Source organism: Equus caballus, chromosome 2, assembly GCF_041296265.1.
Source record: "Equus caballus isolate H_3958 breed thoroughbred chromosome 2, TB-T2T, whole genome shotgun sequence".
In the NCBI taxonomy this organism is placed as follows: domain Eukaryota; kingdom Metazoa; phylum Chordata; class Mammalia; order Perissodactyla; family Equidae; genus Equus; species Equus caballus.
In genome coordinates, this window is record NC_091685.1 from 59497406 (window position 1) to 59522629 (window position 25224).

Consider the following 25224-nt stretch of genomic DNA (forward strand, 5'->3'; position numbering starts at 1 on the left):
GTGGAGTTTTTTCTCTATCTCTTTTGAAAACAGATTATAAAAGTTTACTCTAATTAGTCTTTCCAAAAGACCAATACTTCATTTCCAAGAGAGATGTCATTTATTTAATTTATAAATGGTCTTCGTCTTCTCATTTAAAGTGTTTGCTCTGGAATCCTTCATCTGTCACTTAATGTTGTGTGTACTTTGCCTTAGTATTTTATAAATTATTCTTGATCCAAAATATTCCTTCCATCATTTTACTAATAAAAATTCCATTTCACCTTATTTTAGAAGAGTGTGTATTGAACAACAGAGTTGCTCTTTGCTTTTGTTATCCAGTCTATAGGGATAATCAGAGTACTTATCTTGATTAAATGCTTCATCATAACTTATGTTTGGTCTTTTTTCTTCCATCATGTTTTATCTTTTTTCTATCTTTCACTCTTTGAGCTAAGGTTCCTTATTTTGTTTGGTTTTCTCTAATAATTTTTGGAAGTTATATCTATTTTTTCATTTCATGTGTGGTTAGCTCAAACTTTTCAACTACACTAGAAACTTATTTCTCTAATAATTAGTGTCAGTAGTGGAAAAATATTAACTGTTGTCTATGTAAAAGGAAGAAAAAATATATTTTTCCTATACTTCTTTGCTTTTGGTGCTATTTTCTTGGATTTTAGACCTACTGCATTTGTTACTTAGTTGCTTGCTTGGTATTCTCTTCTTTACTAGATTAGCGTTTCCAAAACTTACCTGATGATAGGAATCACATTGGGCTTTGGCTGCAAATTCAGATTCCTTGGTCCCATCCAAACCTACTGAATCATACTAGCTAAGACTGGGCCTGGGAATTAGTATTTTCAATGTGCACTTGAGGTGCACTTTTGAGTTATTTTTTTACGAAGATATGAGTTTGCTTTCAACTTTTTTATTCAATGGATCCTTTTTTCCACAAATTGCAATTTTGTTCAATTCAAGAGTCTTTTCTTTTCTTTTTTAGGAAGATTAGCCCTGAGCTAACATCTGCTGCCAATCCTCCTCTTTTTGCTGAGGAAGGCTAGCCCTGAGCTAACATCCATGCCCATCTTCCTCTACTTTATATGTGGAATGCCTACCACAGCATGGTTTGCCAAGTGGTGCCATGTCTGCACCCAGGATCTGAACCGGTGAACCCTGGGCCACTGAAGCAGAATGTGCAAACTTAACTGCTGTGCCACTGGGCCGGCCCCTCGAGTATTTCCTATGTTATCTATTTATCTATCGTTACTGCTACCTGTGGTTTTTTTTCATTCTTTGCTGTGAATGCTAATTATCTGTAGAATGCATCCTCAGTCTTTTGTGGAAATTAATAAAAGAAACCTCCACTAAATTGGAGTCTGGATGGCCTAGCATGCACAACTCAAATTGCAGTTCTTTGCTGATCCCAAATAAACCCATTTTTGCTGAAATAACCGGATGTCTATTTGTTAAGATCCCCAACGGGGATCCAGAGAAGACCCCTGATAACTTTAAGGCTGGTGAGCCAACATGGGCAGTACCCACAACAGAGTCCATTGAGCTCGCTGCTTTTCTTGCTGACCCTGGATTTTAGGGTAAGTCTTTCTCCTGGATCTGGGCTTCTGCTCTCTTTGCATTTGGAACATTTCCAGACTCTACTCGGGATCTATTTTGAGACTTTCTTCTTTTCTGGTTTAGGCCTTGTTTTGGCTGCAAGTACTCAGTTGGCACTTTGACCTGACTCTTTGAATCAGGCTATTCCATTGAAACTGGCTGCTCAGCTTTCAGTCAGATTCATCTGGAATCAGACTGTTTCACTGGTTCGTACTGTATCATTCAGCCGACAGCCTGATTCCTTTGGAACTGGGCTGTTCTATCAGAACGGTGCCTGTTTAGCCTCTGGCCTGACTCCTTCAGGATTAGGCTGCTCCCTTAGAATTATGTTGGTATTAAGCCTGCAGGCTGTTTGAGCTGTTCAAGATATTTCAGCTGCAAGCTGTTTAAGCTACTTAAGCTGTTTAGGTTATTTGAAAATTATTCTTTTACTCTAGAGAAGAACTTCTGAGAAATGGGATCCCAGTCATCTAAATGTTCTGAGGGAAACCCTACTTTCCAGATGGACCCTAGGAGGGCTCACTTTTAGGAACTCTGGGCCCCCTACATGTGCATTTTTAATTAAGTGGGCCAAACTGACCAAAAGGACTTTGGAGTCACGACGACCATTGTGAGGAACTTTTGATCTCCCCAAACTAGCTTCCCTTAAAACCAAATTAGAAGACCATGGCTCTAAAATTAAGCAAAACGAGTGGTATATTTATTTTAATTGGTACCCGTACCCTTCTAAATGTGCACAAAACTCTAAATTCACCTCATTAAAATTGCCTCAAGATATCATGTCTAAATTAATTAATACAACTAAAAAACAGAAAAGGGCTTCTGAAGCCTGGTGTTTCCCCGCTTCCTTCTTCTTTGCCTTATCCGCCATCTTGTTTGTCTTCCCAGACTCCTTTGTCTCAGGCTCCGCCCCCTCAGCCATCTTGCGCCCAGGCTCTGCCCCCACATCACTGTTCTCTTTTCCCCTCTGTGAAAACCTGCCTCTTTAAAATCAGACCCTCTGAGTGTTCGAATGTTAAAGCCGTAAGTACTATTTCTATGTTAACTGGAGCAAATAAACAGCTAAAAGGAAAAATTCAAATAGCAATTACCCTAGGCTTCTGATACAAGACAAGTATACCACAAAAGTCCTTTCTGTTTCTGAGGGAACTTGCTTTCTATTCCTGTTGTTTGTTGAAGCTTCTTGGTAAATCACCCATCCTGTTCAAAGAGGGAGAAACATGTGATTCTTGGTGTTTTGGAACAGCTGTTGGAAAACAGGGCCCCTTGTAATTAAAACATTTTAGGACAAAATAGGTTCCACCTGGCTTATGGGCCAGGATCTTGTGCCTTTCTGGAAAAATGGCTGAACTTTTAGATAATTTGGGATTTTAGTGGCCGTCTGGAGGACCTCTGTTTTGAATACGTCCACCTGAAGGGGCATCCTTAAAAGAGGGAATTTCAAACTTCTTGGCAGACAGTGGAATGCGATTTTTGATTGGTACACAGAAGCTTCTAAAAGACAAACTGACTCCAAAAACAGCTCCAAAAGCATCCTTATAGCATGCCAATAAAAACATCTTTAGTAGAAAAACTTGGGCCATCTGAGCAAATGACCTTAACTTAGTCTTTCTGCCAGAAACGGAATCTGGATACAATACTGAATCTTCTTGGTATTAAGAGTTAAGTTTTGCTTATGACCATGTAACTTTCTGTATTTGTCTTTCAAATCTTTTATTGTTACTTTGGTCAAGTAGATATAATGTTATCATTTGTAATTCTAGTTACTATCTAAAAAAGTATGTCACAAAAATAATCAAATTTCTTTGTCAATCGATTCTTTTACTCTGATGCTTTTACAAACGTTTTATCTTCAAAGCGATCTATGGAAAAAACTTTGACAGGTACTCTGGAATACATGCTTTTGATAACTTTAAGATTATAACACTGAACTGAATAAGAATTTCTAAACTCTAATGGAAAATTAATTGCTTTAATGTTTTGTTTTTCAAATGTAAAAGACCCCTTTTTCTCCTCTCCTTTAAGCTATCTATATTTTACAGCAATTTGGTAAAGCAACAAAGACCAAAGACTGAATTTATCTTTTACTCCCTACCTAATCTGTCCAGAATTTGGAAACTCTTAAGTATTACTTTCATGACAATATATGTATTCACATGAATTCGATCATAATCTGTTCTCCTTATAACAGGGTACAATTGGAAATATTGGCTAATATTACCAAAGCTTTGATTAAAATATCATATTTGAGAAAGATATACCTAGACTCAGATATGACCAGAAAACTTTAAGGAATTTCTTGGAAAATTGGCCTAGTACCTTGCTTACAAGCTTCCAGCAAAGCAATCTTAAAAGAAAAAAAAGAAGGGCCAGCCTGGTGGTGCAGCAATTAAGTTCTTGTGCTCCACTTCGGTGGCCTGGGGTTCACCAGTTCAGATTCCAGACGTGTACCTACACAGTGTTTATCACGCCATGCTGTGGCAGGCATTCCAAATATAAAATAGAGGAAGGTGGGCATAGAAGTTAGAGCCAATCTTCCTCAGCAAAAAAAGAGGAGGATTGGTGGCAGATGTTAGCTCAAAAAAGAAAGAGCTTACATGGTCAATCACTATTCTTGCTGCATTTATGTAAATAATCTGGCCAAATTTAGTAGAAGCAAATTAATTTACTATGATTATATTTAATAAAATTGGGGGTAATTGTGGAGAGAGAAATTATGTTTGCACCTTTGTAGAAAATAAATTCTAGCCCTATTAATTGTTTTTAAGGTTTTGTTATATACCTTCAAGCTGGACTGGATTCTAAATTCTTCCAGTTTCCTTAATGTCTGGCGATGACTCTCCAAACTAATGTTTCCCATTTTTAATGCCCTTGAAATCTCCTTGGGAGATTTCAAGGACTATACTAGGTCCTCGTCACTCCCCGGATGGCAGCCAAACTTCAGTGACTCAAGCCTTTGGTACACATCTCACAGCTAAAGAAGGCTCCACCTGACGTATGGTCCTGAACAAAGCTGGAGACATCCAAATCAAATTGACTAGGAAGAGAAGCAGCCACACCTGAGGCAGAAAGCTTTCCCAAGGTGACTGGACCAGGCCTGTATACCCTTTTCTCACTGTTGCTTTTTACTTTATTTTCTCCCTCTCTTTCTTGGTAGAACAATGCTCTCGTCTACATTCCCCAACCTCTTTTAAAAGGGGGAAACCTCTCTGATTGCTAGATTTGCCATCAGAAACCTCAGTATGTCCTAGACAGTAAAGACCCTATAGTTCACTTTATAAGCAATTTCAATGGGCTTCCAAATGCTGTCTGTTTAAATTGTTCCACAGGCCCTTGTTATAGAGTCAAGGTGCTAAGACCACCTAAACTTGTACCTTCTTTCAATTTAATCCAGCTGGGGAGGGAAAATAAGATCTTTTGAATAAGTGTATGAAAAATTCTGTGGGGCCACTTGTGTAACCCCGGCCATCTGTAAATTTCTTGACATATCCATATATTTAGGCAACCTCTCAGTATGTAACATAATATCTGAGCCTTTGTTAGATAATGTTAATGTCTCTGTGACAATGAATAAGTCCATAGATACCCCGACTTATGCAGAAGCCTCATGTACACCCCCTGGTTACACCTTCATATATGGAAGTTTTGGTAATGACCTTTATGCTTGGGCAACTCATTGCCTTGACAGCTGGAGAATACAAGGACAGTGTGTCTTTGCTGTATTCACTGTCCTACTCTCTCTACATAACCAAACAGAGGCCTCTTATTGGTCAGTCCCATTGAACTTCTATAAATGTTTTAAAATGAGAACTTCCAGGAGGTGTGCGTGTTTCTGGGTTTGCCTCCGTGGGAAGAGCTCTCGTCCCTTGGATTGGAGTGAGTACCAATGAACAAGTGATCAGGAATCTCTCCTTCACACCAGAAGAGTTGGCCAATTCCACAGCCAAAGAAATTTCAGCTTAAATGATCACTTAATGATCAAGGTAGTTTTGGATAACTGTATATAGCCCTTGATTATCTACTTGCTGAGCAAGGAGGTGTCTGCGCAGTGGCAAACACCTCCTGTTGAACATGGAACAATGCCTCTTGGGTAGTAGAAAGCCTTGGAGAAATAGAGTTTACATGGCAAGAGCCTGAGAGTTCCCTCTCCTAACTTTCCTTGCTACTCATATGTGACCTAAATGGTTTTCAAACACTATGCACTTTTCTTCCAATGTGGGACACAACAACCAGGAAAGGTCCTAACTGGCACTGAGGGACAAAACCATTATGCACAGAGAGCTGACTCTTGATCAGCAATGCTTTCAGAGAAAGATCTTGATCAAAAAGGGAAAATGTGGAAGTTAATAAAAGAAATCTCAAAATTGGAGTTGGGAAGGCCTTAGGGGGAGCTCTCACACGTCGTCAGTTACTCCAAACAGGAAGAGATGTACACATGCATCTCTGGAAGAAAATGCAGCTACTTTATTCCTGAAGGAAGGTTTCTCTCCCTGCCTGGCAAGAGTCCAGCCAATGAGAAGCCATCAGCACCCTGAACTTACTTTCCTCTAATGAACTTTTGTTTAGAACAGCCCCTCCCTACTCCTCCTTTTGCTCTATAGAAGCAAGCCCCACCCTTTGTCTCTCTGGATTTGCCTGTGGTTCAACATAGCATGCACATCCCAAATTGCAGTTCTTTGCTGATCCCAGATAAGCCCATTTTTTGCTGAAGAAATAACTAGCAATCTATTTGTTTAAAGTCAACACCTTGTATGAAAACTTTCACCTTTTAGCCATTTGAGGATTTTTACTTTTTTAATTAATTTTTTATTGAGGTAAAATTGGTTTATAACATTATATAAATTTCAGGTGTACATTATTATATTTTTATTTCTGTGTAGACTATATCCTGTTCACCACCCAAAATCTAATTGCCATCTGTCACCGTACACACATACCCCTTTACCCGTTTCACTCTTGCCCCTGCCTCCTTCCCCTCTGGTAACCACCAGTCTATTCACTGTCTCTATATGTTTGTTTGTCCTTGTTGTTTTTTGCTTTTCCACATATGAGTGAAATCATATGGTATTTGGCTTTCCCTGGCTGACTTATTTAGCTTACACTAATGCCCTTAAGGTCCATCCATGTTGCCACAAATAGCAAGATTTCTTTTTCTTTATGGCTGAGTAGTATTCCATTGTATGTATATATATATATATATATATATATATATATACCACATCTTCTTTGTCCACTCATCCATTGATGGGCAGTTAGGTTGTTTCCAAGCCTTAGCTATTGTGAATAATGCTGCAATGAACATTAGGGTGCATATATCTTTTCAAATTAGTGTTTTTGTATTCTTTGGATAAATACCTAGAAGCGGAATAGCTGGATCATAGGGTAATTCTATTATTAATGTTTGAGGAATCTCCATACTGTTTTCCACAGTGGCTCTGCCAGTTTACATTCCCACTAGCAATGTATGAGAGTTCCCTTTTCTCCATATCCTCTCCAACACTTGTTACTTCTTATCTTTTTATAGTAGTCATTCTGACAGACATGAGGTGATATCTCGTAGTTCTGATTTGCATTTCCCTAATAATTAGTGATGTTGAACATCTTTTCATGTGCCTGTTGGCCAATCTGTATATCTTCTTTGGAAAAATGTCTGTTCAGATTCTCCTGGGGTAGAGCTTAGTGATAGAGCATTTGACTGCAGATTCTCTGCCCATTTTTTAATTGGATTGTTTGGTTTTTTGTTGTTGAGTTGTATGAGTTCTTTACATATTTTTAATATTAACCCCTTATCAGATATATGACTTGCAAATATCTTCTCCCAATTGTTAGATTGCCTTTTCATTTTGTTGATGGATTTCCTCTGCTGTGCAGAAGGTTTTCAGTTTGATGTAGTCCTATTTGTTTATTTTTCTTTTGTTTCCCTTGCCTGAGAAGACATGATATTCAAGGATACATTTTAGGATTCTTTGTTCTATGTCTGTGAAAAATGTCATTGGTATTTTGATAGGGACTGCAGTGAATCTGTAGACTGCTTTATGAAGTATGAACATTTTAACTGAACGTTTTTACTTTTAATTGAAAAAGTTTTCATCCACCATGGTCCATATTAGTGATTTGGATTTCTGCCATTATAATTTGTTCTCCTGAATCTGATGCAGAGTTTAATTCTTAGTTAACTTCCTTTGTTCTTTGTGACATTTACAATTTTTTAAGAATTTTATGTCAATTTTACTAGAGATGTTTTTATTTTATTTTGCTTGATTTTATTTTATGTATGTCCTGTTTTCTATGCTCAATCATTCTCAAAAATATGTTCTTTCCTTAAGGGCACCTAATAATTGCAAAATCACTCAACTTTGGGCTTTTGTTTAGTTTTTGTTTTGTTTTGTTGGACTATTCCTGGATGATTAAAGCTCTGTCCAAATGGATTTGTCTACAGCAGGGTGAACGAAATCTCTTTGGGTCTTCACTCAGTTTACCTGGGGGCTACTTAACTCCTATTGTTTAATTTAGGGCCTCCTTGTGCAGTGTTTCTCAGACTTTAACATGCATACAAATCACTAGGGATCTTGTTAAATGGCAGATTATGAGTCAGTAGAGTGGGTGGAGCCTCAGATTCTGCTTTCTGATGAGATCTCATGAGGTCGTGAGGTCTGCTACTGCTCACCTAAGGCCCGCACTTTGAGTAGCAGGGTCTTAGTGATCTGCTTTTTAGTGCTTTGGACTTACAGATGTGAAATGGAATCAACTAATACAGTCTTCTGAAGATCCTTCATTAAGTCTAACTCTCGCTTCTCCAAATTGGGAGCATGTATGAGATAATGAAGTCTTTTCTGTGTTTTTGATGGGTGAAAAAAAAGCTTCTGCTATCCTGTTTCTTTCCACTTGTAGGCACTACACCAACAAAGTGGCCTTATGGTGGCCAGCTTTCAAACAAAGCTGATTTATGTTAGCTACTGAGAGCAAGTAGTGTGTTAAGCCTGTGACCTGCCTTTGCCACCAGTTTTTATTGCTCCAGATAAGGAACTGATGGTGAGATTCTCCTGTGGTCTCCTCTGCATATTCCCTGTGGTAGAATATTCTCAGGAGTGAATATTGCTTAACCTTGTGTTCCTTTGAATGCAGTGCCTTTGTGCTCTATGTTGCAGATTCTTTACCTTTTCTGGACTATGGATGACATCTATCTCTGATTAAAGCATTGACGATTAGTTTTCCTCATTGTATTTTGTTGATCATTCCGTTGAGGTCCTGTGGAGGGGAGTAGAAAAACTGAGGAGACAGCCACTAGAGAAACAGATACAACCCTTTGCTCTCTGCATCATCTCATGCAGAAGTCTTACAAATTCTACTGTTTTTATTTTCAACATGCAAAAAACCGTATTGATTTTATGATTATAAAATATTTCTTTATTATAATATTTTCAGACAATAAGTAAATGTACGATGACAAAAGGGACTAAAATTTCCCCTAATCTGACCACAAAGAAGTATCCACTAATAAAATTTTGATGTTTAGATAGCCAGAATTTTTTTCTAAACATACATGGTACAGCTTTTTCATTTAAAAGGAATATTACATATGTTGTTTAATAAACAATTTTTGTAGCTAATAAATATTTGTCAATTTTGTGCCAAGAAATATACCTTTATGGTATCATTTTAAATAACTGAATAATATTTCATGGATGTACTATAATTTAACTGATAGCCTATTATGGGTATTTGGTTTTTTATTTCCAATTTTGCGCTTTATAAACAATACTATGATGAACATCTTTGTACAAGTTATCATGATTTGATATATATTAACAAACTTCCTTCTAAAAATTTTACTAATTTGAAATCTTGACAGCAATGCTAACGTACTCTATTGACTGTTATCCTTTTCATCACTGATCATCTGAGAGACAAAAACCAAAGTTATTTGTTTTTAATTTATATTTTTGTCAATATGTTTTCATATAGTAATTTATTTATTTATGCATTTTTGGTGAGCAAGATTGGTCCTGAACTAACATCTGTTGCCAATATTCCTCCTTTTGCTTGAGAAAGATCGTCCATGAGCTAACATCCATTCCAATCTTCCTCTATTTTTTGTATGTGGGATACCGCCATAGCATGGCTGGATGACCGGTGTGTAGGTCCACACCTGGAATGCGAACTTGCAAACCCCAGGCCACTGAAGCAGAGCATGCAAACCTAACCACTATGCCACGTTGGCCAGCCCCTTCATATAGTAATTTTTTATTTGAGTTTTTTAACTTACCTACTCAAAACTTCTATGCTGTATTCACTCATTTAAAAAATAAAATGAAGCATCTAGTACATGTCAGACACAGTTCTACAACATAGTAACACATTTACTCTGCCATTGAAATACTTATTTTATTAGCTGTAAGAGATTTCATGTATCAAAGATATTGAATCTTTACCTATCATGTAATTTGAGAATAATTTTTCCAATTTGTTTGTCAGTTTTATTTTTAACTTTATCATGATTATTATTTGTTAAAATGGTGATTGTTTTTTCCGGTGTTCAAAATCATCATCATTGTTCTGTAGAGTTTTTCCCATAGTGCCACACTGAGAAATTATAATAGTCCCTTAAAATGTGCTCTTTTACTATTAGGTTCTTTAAATACATTTTTAATCAATTGTGAATTTATTTTGCTATAAGTTGGAAGTGAGGGAACCAACTTTATTTTGTTGAAATTCCTATCCATTTATCCACATATCATTTACTGATTAATCAATCCTTTGCTTTCTGACTTGGAAGGCAATCTCAAAATGTACAGGAGATGTTTATAATCATAATGTTTTATAAAATAAATTTTATAGTGTATATTTACATCTTTCAGAAATGAGAAAAACATGGTTAAGACTAGACATAAACAGTTATATCTTCCCTAATAACTCAGCTTGTTTAATGGCATCCATCCAATAATCTCAGCTCTCTAGAATGCACCCAAGAACCTGGTGGAGGAAAAGAAGTCTCTAAGCATCCACCTACCATAGGACAAAGAGCACACATTAAATTTCAGCTTCTGACTTAGAATCTAGATATTTCCAGCTTAGATTCTAGTCAAGTGGTCTTGATTATACAGTTCCTGATTCACTAAGATTAGAAAGTATGAAGAGCATTAAATCTAGAGGAAAGCCTAGAGAACAGTGAGAAATGGCGCTAAACCCTGACAATAATCAGAAGGAGAGACTCAGAGCAAAATACAGACATGAGAAATAAAGAACACAATAGTTGAAGGTCATTTAATATAGTGTCAAATAATTCTACTCACTTCAAAATGTTATAAAAATTGATTCTCATGCCATTAATGATAAGCCATGATTAAACAATAAATTTTTACATAATATTCAGTATAAAGTGTCAGAAAAATCAAATAGTCCACGTCTTAATTATTTCTATAAACTTACAAATAAACTGCATACGAATACGGGAGGTGGCCCGGTGGCACAGCAGTCAAGTTCACACATTCCAATTTGACAGCCCAGGGTTCACCAGTTCAGACCCTGGGTGCAGACCTACTCACTGCTTCTTAAGCCATTCTGTGGCAGGTGTCCCACATATAAAGTAGAGGAAGATGGTCATGGATATTAGCTAAGGTACAGTATTCCTCAGCAAAAAGAGGAGGATTGGCAGCAGATGTTAGCTCAGGGCTAATCTTCCTAAAAAAAAGAAAAAATTCACATGAATACTAAAGCATCGTGTTTTAGTATCCCAACATATGATTTGTGGAATCTTCAGTAAATGCTTGCTGAGTATTATGAGAATTATTGAAACTTACGTTTGAAAAGCCTACCAAGAAAGTCTGAGATACAGCTGGAGCAGTAGCTTGAATTCCAGTTTTCACATTTAACACTCTATACTTAAGAGTGGGAGCTGAATCCCAAAATGATTATACCTAAGAAACAGACCCAGTCCAGCTGTGGATTAACCTAGGGAAATTCCAAGAGGCTCTGAGAGTTCCCGCTTGGTGCTCAGGACTAGAAGTGAGAGTACAGCCTTGAGCAAAATATTTAGGTTTACACCTATTGCTTCCTATTTCTGTTGAAATGGGCAGGCTAATTAAACTTTCTGTACCTCAATTCTCTCACCTCTAAGATGGGGATAATAGTAGGTTGTTTGAATATTGGTTTAGTACATGAAAATAGCTTAGGACAGTAGGTAGCTGAGAACTCAACAAATGTTAGCTATTATTATTATTATCATGATTATATTGCTTTGTAGCTAAAAATCCGAGGAATCTATCACAATATTGAAGATGAAGATATTTAGCTCATTTAGGAAAGAAGAGTTCCTCAGTGACTAACAAAGAGAGTCTGGTCTTGTAGCACACTCACAATACATTAAAATAATATTCCTAAATAAATATCTAAAAATGTATAGAAAATTTTAAAAAGTAACCATCAACAATATTAAGATAAAGAGACATAAATCTTTATCCAACAAACCTCACCTCTTGGTCTTTCTTTTGAATATTCATGTTCAGGGTTTGTCCTTATTTACTCATATCATGGCTTCTTTCTTCTATAGAATTGTTCCCATCAGTTATATTGCCAGGAGTGAAATTACTGCTGTAAAAGATGTTAACACTTTTATGATTGTGCTACTATAATCATATTGTTTATAACAAATTACACACCACGATTCAGGGCCAGCAAAGCAGAATGTTAAGCTCTAGGGTCCTGGAATCATTTAATTTGGATTCATCGACCATCTCTGCCACCTACAAGCTCTGTGACATGGCACTTGTCACTCAAGTTCCTGGGCATTATTTGCCTTCTCTGTAGCATTCCAGGGATGAAAATACCAACATCATTTGGATGGTGGGAGGATTAAATGAGGAAATGGATTGAAGGTGATCAGAATCATCTCCAGTAGTAGATACTCCAAAAATATGTTATATTTTGGTTAATTTTTGTTCTGAATATGTACCATGTGCTTTGTGTCAAACTCTGTGCCAAGTGTAGGGATACAGGACTTAACAAACATTAAGATATGGTTAAGTGTAGGTGCGTAAGAATGAAAAAAGATATGTGTCAAATTGCTTATAGTTCTGTAAGGAGGCAGGTATATACAATGCTACAACGCAGGAGAGGCAGAAGAACCTAGTCCTGCCCAGTGGAGACTACAGAGGTGACAAATAAGTTGGGGAAGGGCATTCCCCTAAGCAGTGGAGTCAGTCATAGTTTGTGCAAAGGTGTGATGAGCATATTTAGGAGACAGTGAAAATTAAAGTCTGCAGTAGCTAGAAACTGGGCTTTGGGTAGAGATAAGAAGGGTCAGAGTGGGCCCTTGGGTACTGAGACTGACTACATTTCCTCACAATCTCTTCAGCGTTTCCTCAGTTGCTTTCTTAAAGGCAGACAGTGTGCAGGCATTTGGAGTCTGTCTTTAAGCTGTTGTTTCCCCTTAGACTGTGCAGTCTGTTCCTTCAGAAGCTAAAACAAATTACCCGTATTGGCAGATGGCTGAGACTACTGCAGTTAAGACTGTCTGGCATGCCTGCATTTCCAATGAGATGCTCCTGATTTATTTCATCTGCAGTAATTAAACTTGCCTTTCTTTGCAGCGATGACTTAAAAATGTCAGGCGCCCTGGGTCTCATTGAAGATATTTGTTATTGTCACTGTCCGGTTAACCAGGAACAATTTCAGGTACATCTCAACCCCTGCTGTGGCCATTTCAAATTTTCACTTTCAAACCCTAGGAAAGAGCCCCTCAGCGCCAATACTGAGGTGCAGCTCAGAGCCACTCCATTCATTAGAAGCAAAGACTGATAACTCTCATCTCTGTCTTTGTATCCGGACAGAATGATGACTCCATCCTAGGGGGTTCTTGTCAATTCTGTTCCCCAGAGCAGTAACAAGGTGCAGAACTACGTCAAGCTATGGAGAAAAGAACCATTTTGGAATATTGTATGCACCTAAAGGACACAAAATATAGACTTCAATTCAAAAAGATAAACTTAGACACACAAAAAAGAATACAATTGATGTCAAAATTTCACTTAAGAAATCCACAGACATTTGAACTGTGATTTCTATTCCCCCACCTTTGATAACATACTTCGTTATCTCATTGAAGAATCTGCGGGCACGTTAGGAGCGGTGCAGAAAAGACAAAGGAAGCCAAGTGAAAGACACATGCAGTGCAACTACTCTTGGCACAACGTTGCCAGAGCAGATCATCCTTCAGATAAAACTGAAAGGAGTTAGTCAAGTGTGTGAGGAATGTAAGGGAGCCTCCACAAAAACCCAAGAGGACAGGGTTCGGAATGTGACGCACCCCAGCTCTGTAGGGACAGAAGCTCCTGTGCTCAGGACCCTCCCAGACCTAGCCCTGTGTGTCTCTTTATCTGGCTGTTGCTTATAATATCTTTTGTAATAAACCAACAATCTAGTGAGTAAACTAGTTTCCTGAGTTCTGTGAGCCATTCTATCAAATTAATCAAACCCAAGGCAGGGGTCATAGATCTGATTTATAGCTAGTTGGTCAGAAGCACAGGTAATGACTTGGATTTGCGATGGCCTGTGAAGTGGGGGCAGTCTTGTGGGATGAGCCCTTACCCTGTGGAATCTGATGCTGTCTCCAGGTATATAGTGTCAGAATCAAGTTAAATTTGTGGGACACTTGGTCAGTGTCCACAGAGAATTGAGTTAATTTCTTGCTGTGTTAAAGAAAAAACACACATTGGAACCGGTGTTAGAATCATACTAGGTATATGACCTTTGGGGAGGTGGGTGTGGGAGAATGAAAGAGGGACTTTTGATGTGACAACAAGTAAGATTCAGTAAGACTGCAGGGAGAGCATATGGTGGAGGTGGTAGGAGATAAGAACAACAACAATAATACAGACAGCATCTTGGAGTAACAAGGGAGGCACTGAGCTAAGTCTGTTAAATGCTTTATCTTATGAGGTAGAAACTTCATTATGCCAGTTTCGAAAATGAGGGAACCGAGATGCAGAGATTATAAAGGATTAGACAGTCATTCAGCCCAGTAACTTGGCAAAGGCCAAATGATGAAGGGTCTTATATTCCAAGCCAGACTTTGAATTTTCCCCTGAAAACAATGAGGAGATGCGGAAGCATTTTAACTAAAAGAGTGGAATGATCAGATCTGCATTTTATAAAGATATACCTGGAGATGGGGGGGAGGAGGAAAGGAGGAACCATGAGCAGAGGAAAGCAAATTAGGACCAATTAGAAAGCTTTAGCTGATATCAGGGGGCAAATGATGAGGCAGAAGCTGGGCAGCTGGTGAGAAGGGAATAGATTTGAGAGATGTAAACAAACTACAGTGGACCATCATAGGCAACTCAAGAGTTAAAGCAATGAACTAAAGCAGATATTAAAGATGTTTTATTTTTCACTCCCCAAAGGATGATGGGAATCTGCACAATTATACAGGATTTATACCATGGTAAATATTTATTTGGCAGTCTGGAAAATCTGATTAGTGATTAATAAACAGAGTTATTTTAAACTCATGGGCCACAGTCATTAAGAAAAAGAAAATTGCCTCTCTTGTTGCATTATATTTTAATTCCAAGCTGCAAGAGTTATTTAGCAGCCTTTGTTACAAAGCTTATAAACAACAGTTTGAAGAATGGGACAACATAAATAGAGTACCATTCTGACACTGTATGAGTCAGCCTCTCCAAAATAGGACAAAGTTTCCACTGCCCCAGACCGACAGGCGCAGCTGCTAGGGAGGAAGGCCTCGTCTCTATCTTCACCTCTCAGCTTGTGCTTTTAAGTGAAGGAAAGGTTACAAACAGATTTCTATGGGGATTTCAGTTTTAAAAAACCACTTAGCAGCCCCAGGTACAATTCCCTCAATTTCTCTCTCATACGTCCGTGAAAACTGGTCAAGGACAATTTACACTAGTCATGACTTTCCCTCTAAAAGGATAATAAAAGCAGTAGTTACTTACAATCTTCCAGGGAAGGCAGGACAGGAGAAGCACCAGAACTCAAGCCCATTCATCTGGCTCCGAAGCGCCTTCCCGCAATACCCGAGCAAGTGTTAGGGTTCAGGGCATGAAACAAAATGATTCAGTATTTTGCAGAAAGGCCGCCTGGAAGTTAAGTCCCATTTTTTATTTTTTAAATAGTAATCTGTAGATAGATCTATTGCCTGAATTTTATGAATTTATGAATTTTCATAAATCTTGTTCAAAATAAGGCTTCATATTTGGAAGGCTGGATACTTTTTGAGAAATGCAAACTAAACCTTCTTAGAATGGGAAAAGTGATCAAGTTGATACAGATTACCTTGGCTCATTCCCTAAATCTAAAAAGAAGCAAAAAGCCATGAAGTTAGGATATATGCAAGGAGGCCATCACATAGAGTTTTCTGAGCAATTTATTATTTTTAAACATAACATATATACCAAAATGTGCACAGATTGTAAGTGTGTTAAGTCATTGTATTTTCACATTGTTCCCATCCATGTAACCAGTGACCAGTTCAGGAATCAGAACTCAGCCAGCAGTTCCAGTCACTCCTTTCTCCTTTCAGTGATATAATGCACTGACTGTTTCTGTATCCTCAAAATTTGTATGTTGAAGCCCTAATCCCTAATGTGACGGTATTTGGAGATGGGGCTTTTCAAAGGTGACTAGGGTTAGATGAGATCCCAGGGCGGCGTGGGGGTCCCTGATGGGATCAGTGCCCTTCTAAGAAGAGACGTCAGAGAGCTTGCTCTCTCCTCGTATGTGCACAGAGCAGAGGCCACTCGAGCACACAGTGAGATGGCCTCACGTACAAGCCAAGGGAAGAGGCCTCAGAGTGAAACCTACCTTGCTGACACCTTGATCTTAGACTTCCCACCCAGCCTCCAGAATAGAATAAATTTCTTTGTTTAAGCCACCCCAATTTATGGTATTATGTTATGGCAGCCCAGGCAGACTAAGACAACCGGTGACTGCTGTTCTGACTTCTAACAGCATAGATTACTGGTCGTTGGTTTTAGGTTTTATGTAAAGTGGAATTACAGTGTTTGCATTCTTCATGTTTGGCTTCTTTACCTTGATATACTGAGAAGTTCATCCATGTTTGCCAGAATAAGGAAATGCTTTTTCTATGTCCAGTTTGCTGAGACTTTGTTGTTATTGTTGTTTACCATGAATGGTGTTGAATTTTCTCAAATGTTTTACTGCATCTAGATAAAAGATAATGTGATTTCTCCACACGTACCATTTTCCTGCTATATAGAGAATTATTACATTGTTGACTTTCAAATGTTAGCTTACTTTTACATTCCTGGAGTGAGACTAGTTCATTCTTACTTATCTTTTATGTATATTTGGCTGGCCTCACTGTGCTAAACTTTTGTTAAGAATTTTTGTGGCTATGTCCATGAGAAAGACTGCTGTGCAATGTCGTCAGTTTTGGATTCAGGGTTATATTGGCCTCACAAAAAGAAAAGGGAAGTGTTCCCTTTGTTTCTACTCCTTGGAACAATTTTTTAAGATTGGTGTTTTTTCTTAAATATCTGGAAAAGTTCATTGGTAAAGTTATATGAGGATGTTTTGGGGTTTTTTTGTTGTTTTTGTGTTGTGGTGTAGAGAGTACTTAGCAAGAGATTCAATTTTTTTGGTAAATATTAGGCTAAAGACTTTTTTCCTATTACTTTCAGTTTGAGTAGTTTTTTCTTAAGGAATTTATCTATTTTCATCCAAATTATCAAATTTAGTGGCAAAAAGTTGTTCCTACAATCCTCTTATCACTTTAAATTGTGTAGGATCTGTAGTGATGTTCATTCTTTCTATTGGTAATTTCCTGCCCCTTCCTTCCTTCCTTCTTTTCTCCTTCCATCTTTCTTCTTTTCTTCCTTTTTTGTTGATCACTCTTTCTAGGTTTTTATCAATGTTAATTTTTTGAGTCAACTTTTGTCTTTGTTGCTTTTCACCATTGTACGCTTTTCTATTTTATTAGTATCTACTGCTAATTTTCCTTCTATTTTATTTAATTTAGTTCTGCTGGGTTTTTTCCTTTGTTACTAGCTTCTTTCTTTTCTAATATATGCATGTAAAACTAAAAATTTGCCTCTGAGCCCTACTTCAGTGGAATCCCACAAGTTGCTTTCTTTTAAATGTTGTATTTTTGCTATAATTCCCTTCAAAGTATTCTTTAATTTCAGTTGTACTTTCTTCTTTGATCCACAAATTACTTAGTAGCATGCTGTTTAATTGCCAAATGGCTGGAGATTTCAAGTTATCTTTTTATTATTTATTTCTAGCTTAATTCCACTGGGGATCAGACATCATACTCCGAATGATATTAATCCTTTGAGATTTGGTAAAGCTTCCTTCACAATCTAGCATATGATAATTTTAGTAAATGCTTTATGTGCACTTGAAAATAATGTGAATTCCCTTGTGATTGAGTGCAGTATTCTATGTAGGTCAGTAACAACAAGTTTATTGATTGTGTTGTTCAGATCTTCTCTATCCTTATCAAGTTTTATTTAATTGTCCTATAAGCTATAAAGAGAAGTTTGTTAAAGTCTATATCTAACACTTTGGATTTGTTTATTTCTCCTTTAAATTATGTTACTTTGGGGATTTTAAAAATATATTATGAAGACACATGATTGGAGGCATATGGATTTAAAATTTTGATATCATTCTCACAGATTTTCTCCTTTGCCATTATAAACTGTACCTCTTTATTTCCAGCAATATTTCTTTTGTGAAAGTCTGTTTTCTTTAATATTAGCAAATCTTCTGCTTTCTTTTATTTGCATGAAATGTGAGTTTTATTTTAATTCATTTATTTCCTTTATATTTAGTGTGTTTAAATGTATTTATTTAGTTTAGTTACTTATTTAGCTGTGCTTATATCAACGACTTTGCTGTTTGTTTTCTGTTTGTCCCAAATATTTTATTTTCTTTTTTTCTCATTTTTATACCTTATATTTTTCAAATGTGATTTTTATTTCATTTCACCCTGTTAATTTGCTAGTTCTTTTTGTTTTTATTACTTTTTTAGTGGTTACTCCATACATTATGGCAGTCATTCTTGGGTTAGTAAAAGATAGCATAAATATTATTTTTATCACTTCCTAGCCATGCTAGAGCTTATAAGACTTTAACTCCATTTATTCCTCATGCTTTTCATGTTATTTTTTCTCAGAAATTTTAGCTCTACATGTACTGTAAGATCCATCAGATGTTACAGATATCCTTTCCTGCAGTCGCTATGCCTTCACGTTTATCCACTATTTAGTTTTCCCAGCGCTCCTCATTCTTTCATGTGCTTCTGTGTTTTCACTGGAATTATTAATTCTTCCTGTACAACTCTCTTATATTTAAAAAAAATATTGGTCTGCTTGTGATGAATTCCCCCAGTTTTATTCTGAATATGTCTTTATTTTTACCTTTACATTTGAAGGATACATCTGCTGGGTATAGAATTCTAGGTTTGTGTTTCAGCACTTTGATGATACTGTTACATTCTCTGCTGGCTTCCATCGGCTCTGTAGAAAAGTGAGCTGTCAGTTGATCCTTTAAAGCTAACATACTCTTTTTCTCTAACTTCTTTTAAGATTTTCTCTTTCTCTTTGGTTTTCAATAATTTGACCATGATGTGCGTAGAAATTTTTTAATTTATATTTTTCAATCGTGCTTCCCCTGGGCTACCGAAGCCATGGGCTGGTGTTTTTCATCACTTCTGGAAAGTTTTCAGTTATTATCTCTTTAAACTGCTTGTTCTCCATTTTCTTTCCTCTCCCTCTTGAATGCCAATTACATATATGTTATACTATTTGAACATGACCTGTATGTCTCTTATACTCTGTTCTATTGGTTTTTAATCATTTTTCACTCTGTGCTTCATTTTGGATATTTTCTATTGACTATTCTTCCTATTCACTGTTCTGTCTTCTGGTATGTTCAATTTGTTATTAAAATTGCCGATTCGGAGATTGTGTTTTTCAGTTCAATAATGTCCATTGATTTCCTATGTGTATTCCAATTCAATGTTAAAATTCCACATTCTTTTTATTTTTCTTCATTTTTTTCTATTTTCTTGAACACCTTAATCAAATTTATTATAAAGAACTTGTTTGCTAACTCAAGTATCTGGACTCCTTGCTGGTTTGTTTCTAGTGTCTATTTTTTGTGTTAAGGTTTAGCCGTATATCCTATCTCTTCACATGCCTAGTAATTTTTTACTGAATGCCATAATTGGGGTAAAAACTTGTAGATGCTTCAAATTATTTTATCTTCCCCAAGAGAGGGTTCTGCCTTTCCTTTGATAAATAGTTAGATGGAGACTGATCACTTTAATCCAGTTACACACTGCTTTGGGCCAACACTGAGTTACAGTTTAGTGAAAACTCAATCAACTACTTTTGTACCTGTTTTCCTAGGGCATGGCCCTTCAGGGCTTTCAGTTGGGATCATTGTAAGTCTTTGTCTCCTCAGCAATGAAAAACTGCAGGAATTTCTGCTCTGATTTTCAGGGGTTTTCAGCTTAGCTCTTTAGCCTCCCATCCCACACAACACCAGCCCATGGCTTAAGTAACCCAGGGAAAGCATGATTGAAAAATATAAATTAAAAAATTTCTACGCACATCATGGTCAAATTATTGAAAACCAAAGAGAAAGAGAAAATCTTAAAAGAAGTTAGAGAAAAAGAGTATGTTAGCTTTAAAGGATCAACTGACAGCTCACTTTTCTACAGAGCCGATGGAAGCCAGCAGAGAATGTAGCAGTATCATCAAAGTGCTGAAACACAAACCTAGAATTCTATACCCAGCTGTGTTTAAAGTCCCTCAAGTTTCCAGTTTTATCGTTCCAGTTCTGAGTGAATGGCAAAAGCTCTGCTGGTTTCTCTGTGTACGGCAGTGGTCCTGCTTTGGAGGTCAAGCTTGGTTTTTTAGATTATAGCTATACCCAGATCTGCAAGTGCCTCCAGGGAAACGGAAGTCGGAGCTCTGCATCCCTGTCAGCTCACCATTCCTTAGGGTGTTTTCAGTTCTCCTTTCTTGCTTTCAGGTTCCCTGTCCTTAGTAAGTATTTGTTTTCCTTTTTTGGGGGGGCGGGATTAGCCCTGGGCTAACTACTGCCAATCTTCCTCTTTTTGCTGAGGAAGACTGGCCCTGAGCTAACATCCATGCCCATCTTCCTCTACTTTATACATGGGATGCCTACCACAGCATGGCATTTGCCAAGCAGTGCCATGTCCGCACCCGGGATCCGAACTGGCAAACCCCAGGCTGCCAAGAAGTGGAACGTATGAACTTAACTGCTGCACCACCGGGCCAGCCCCAGTATTTGTTTTCTAAGTAGTGGGAGGCTGTGGAAAATTCTACCCAGGTTTTCTGAAATTTGGGCTTAGTTCTTTAATCTCCTATCCTATGCAGATTTGCAGTTTATCAAGTATTGAAGGGAAAATTGGCCATCAGTTTGAGGACTTTCACATCTCTAAATCTGTCACTCAAATCCTTAACTTACTACCATCGCTGCTTATTCTACACCCCAGAAAAAGTTCCCAGCCTGGGCTGAGCCCAGACTCTCAGCCCATGCCCAGAAGCAGATAATTTCTACAGAGAGAGCTAAAAGGCTTGATTTCACCATCTAAAAGTTTTCCTCTCCCTGAAATTTTATTATATGTTCCTAATAGTTCTGTGGTTTCTGGCTCTTATTAAATCTTTTAAAAATTATATTCTGTCTGACTTTTCTAGTTGGGGTCAGTGGGAACATTGATCTGCAATGAAATTCTCCATCCTATTCCAAAGCAGAAATCCTGACTTGGCTTTTTATATAAATAAAATAAATGTCACTCTTTATTTTTTTGCTTCTCCATGGGAGCTACTTTCAGACCTTCTGAATACATTTCCAATGTCTTTCACCCAAGGCTTCTTGACACATAAATGAAGATGGACAAAATAATTTTATTTCAAAGGATAAGAAAATCTATACACCTTAACTTATTTCATCTTCTCCAAAAGTTGCTTGGTGTTTTTTAATCTGCAACCAAAGGTAAGTGAAACCATCAAAACTAGTTTTTCTATAAATGTTAGCTTTTAGACATGTTGGCTTTTAGGTATATATATATTTACGATTTCTGAATAGGCATTTCTTTACTCATAAATTTTAGAGAAGAGTGTTTTCTAATTACCCATCTAAGGGTTGGTAAAATCAAGCTATACACTCATGAGTTTTCTGTCCCTTGTCTCCCCTTCAGTGACATGGGTTGCAGATTAACTCTCTCTTGACCCACACCTCAACTCCAAACATCCCAACATGCCCCTCACCCTCAGTGTTGTTCATAAGGAGTTTGATACTTTTGTGTGTCATAATGTAATTTTAGTTGGGAAATATGTTTGTAGAGGGGGTTGAGACTTTTGAAATACGCAACCATTTGATATCAGCTTGGTGTAATGAGATCTAGAAGTTCTGATACCTCTCCTGCAGAGCAATAGAAATGGTAATGTTACCTTTGTGTAGCATTTTCTGCTTACAAAGTATCGTTACATAATCTCACATTTACATCTCAATAAGCATATAACAAAGTTGTTATTATCCTCATTGGAAAACTGAGAAAACTAAAAATCTGAGAGATTGATTTCCCCAAAGTAAAACAGCTAGAAATGTGCTGAACTGGGGCTCAAATCCAGGTCTTTCAATTACAGATTCCATTCTGTTTCCTTTTACTTCATTGTTTTAGTGAGGATAACTAGCATAGCAAGTATTGTGCTAGGAAAAGGGAAAACAAAATCATATAAAGTCCTGCCCTTATATCTACATAGTCCATGGGAAGACAGACACAGGCTATTACCCACAATTTTCAGGCGATGTAATAAATATCATACTATGCAGATGATGGCATGGGAACTTAGAGAGCTGTATTTAGATGAAAAAGAACAGATTAGTAAAGGCTTATCTGAGGAACAATGACGCTTGAGCTGAGTTTTCAAGTTGCAAAAATTGTGTGAAGAATAAAGGAAAAGTTGGATGAAGAATAAAGGAAGAAGCAATAGTAAATGGAAAGACACACAGGTGCAGATTACAATTGCTCTAATATTCTAAATATAATATTCCACTTGGGGAATGGTTCAGAAAGTAATGATTAACCTATAGGTTATTAAAGATTCTTAGAGCTAGAATTGTTCCCCAGAGTCTGCCTAGCCAATCTACTTGTTAGCAGCCACACGGCATCTTAATGGTACCAGCCAAGAGGGCATTAGTCCACAAAAGAAACCTTTACATCTTCTCTAACAGTATTTTCCATTCGCTAACAACACTTTTTTATTTCTGAATTATTTCGAGAAATAATCTTCAGAACTCATGTACTACCTGTTTCTGCCTTGGGTAAGATTATCCCTAAATCATCATAGTCAAGTGAAAGCACAAAGAATAACATATTAATGTTTCAATTTGTTAAATTTATCACATATTTTACCAACTATTCTTGAAAAGGTCACTGCAGCCGTTGAGGACATCGATTTTTCTCCATGTAGAGCAGGTCATCATAAACTCTCAGCGAAATTTTTGTTATGTTTAATGGACCAAAATTTACAAGATTCTATTTTATCTACTTGCAGATCATTCACTTTCATTTAGTGACAGTTTTCCAATCTGAAAAAAGTATATAAATAAAACAATGTGATTGTCAGTTCTATATTATTGATCCTACTATAAACTGAAATAGTTTGTCTGTCATAAAAATTTTTAATTCTTTATAAAAATGTGTGCTTTTCAAAGATGTCACAAATCTTATTTTATTCTCACATTTTATGATAGATCCTGAGCCACAAGCAGACACTGTGTCTGCCTGGCCCTTGGTCACAAGTGCTGAACCACAATTAAACTCAGTTTCTAATCCAGTGATTTTCCCATTATTCCACACTGTCAGACCACTGGTCTTCCTCTCTTCCTCTCTCTTTTTACCTCTTACTGACTATACCCCAAAAATCTTATTATACCTTGTAAATTCTACAGTGAACAGACTGGAGTTACCTTCCCTGGAGTTTATGCTGTTGATTAGAGTTCCTGAATTCCATAACCAAATGACAAATGACTTTGACTTTAGGGAGCTCTCTCTTTGTGTCAATTACTGAATATTCCCTTTCTGAATCCTAGATTCATTTTTTATCCCTGACACAGAAGTAGGACCTGACCTACTTTCTAAATTTATATTACATTGCACTTTACCCTCGCTTCTAACAACCCAATTTATTTCACTGCTTTGAAGAAAAAAAATGATGTGAACATATTTCTTGGTGAATTTTTAAGTTAAACTCTTATCAAGCCCATTGGTTCAAGATGAGACATGCACAACTACTGAAGAGATAGCAAGAGAAAAAAATAAAACATTTTAGTTTGTCACTTAACTAAAAGGTGAAGTGTATCAAAATAGACCTGGAGGTCAAGCTCATTAAAACCTTACTCCTTATAAGCAAGTTTGGGGAATAATGTTCTAGTAAATTATTTCCTTCTCCTGGTTAAGATATTACAAGATGGAAATTAGAATTAAAACAGTATAAGAAACTAGAGGCTCAATCTGGAAGGATTTAAGAACAAAGAAAAGGGAGAAAAATCTTATAAAAGCTATAATGCAATAAAATTTCCAGAGCTGAGGAAATGAGTTTTCAGATTTAAAAGGACCACTGAGTTACGATGCAATATGTGGAAATCCTGAAAGCTTCCAAGAGAAAGAAAATCACCTGGAGAATATCTGGGATTAGAATGTTTTCAGACCTAATCAACTCTTGTTTCACACAGAGGAATGACATAATCTTATTTATGATTTTGTAAAATGCCTCTGGAGACCGATAAAGATGGATGGAATGAAAGCAGGGAGGCTAGTTAGGAAGCTATCGCAGTCATCCAACCAACACGACGATGACAGTGAGGATGGAGAGTTCTCATAGATCCGAGACAGAACCAACAGGGGTGTGGAAATAAGGAATCTTAGGGGAGTGAGACATTTACCTGTTTCCAGAATCCTGTAGATATTCCCTGTGTAGCCTCAATGTGGCTGAAAGTGGTACCCAGATTGTATCTGCAGATAAGTTTAGTCGAGATTTAGAATTCCTTTCACAACATCAAGTAACCTTTACTTTTCTATCCCTAAATCACATACATGCTCTCTTTTAGGCCAGCATGTCTTTAAGCCAGGGTGGCTTTCCAGCCAGTTCCCTTTTCTCTCCCCACATTGCTCAACAAAACAAGAAAAGAGAAATTACAAAAGTTGGTCATCTAAAACATGGTTCACAGTCTCTCCTCATAGATAACCTAAGTTCTAAATGACATGGTAAGCTAACTAATGTAATAAGAGTAAATACATTAAGTGGTATACAGTGGTATGATAATATTCCTTAGGTGTTTGGAGGGAGGGCTTTGCTGTTAGTAGTCATTGAGGTGGGGATTTAGGCAGAACCTTGAAGTATGGGTGTTTGATGGGTGGAGAGTAGATGAGAGGCATTGCAGAGAGCATAGCATAAATAAAAAGGAAGGCATGATATTTGTGTTTGGTATATAGAAAGTAGAAGAGCCTGGTTGGAGAGGTGTTTAGTACCATCCAAAACAAATAAGAGCATTTTTTGTGTTGGAGTAGTGCCCTCCTTTGACAATTTGGGCATCCACCCACAGGATCTT

General features: G+C 37.1%; 1 long non-coding RNA gene across 2 annotated transcripts in view; it reads left to right on the plus strand.

Annotated features, from left to right (window-relative positions):
* The first annotated feature begins 2503 nt into the window (after positions 1-2503).
* LOC111772498 (uncharacterized) overlaps positions 2504-25224 on the plus strand; it is a 36399-nt gene continuing 13678 nt past the window's right edge. For both annotated transcript variants that reach the window (XR_002806388.2, XR_002806389.2), the window contains exons 1-3: positions 2504-2613; positions 4499-4672; positions 21479-21603. This is a non-coding gene — a long non-coding RNA (uncharacterized lncRNA). The remainder of the gene's footprint in view (positions 2614-4498; positions 4673-21478; positions 21604-25224) is intronic.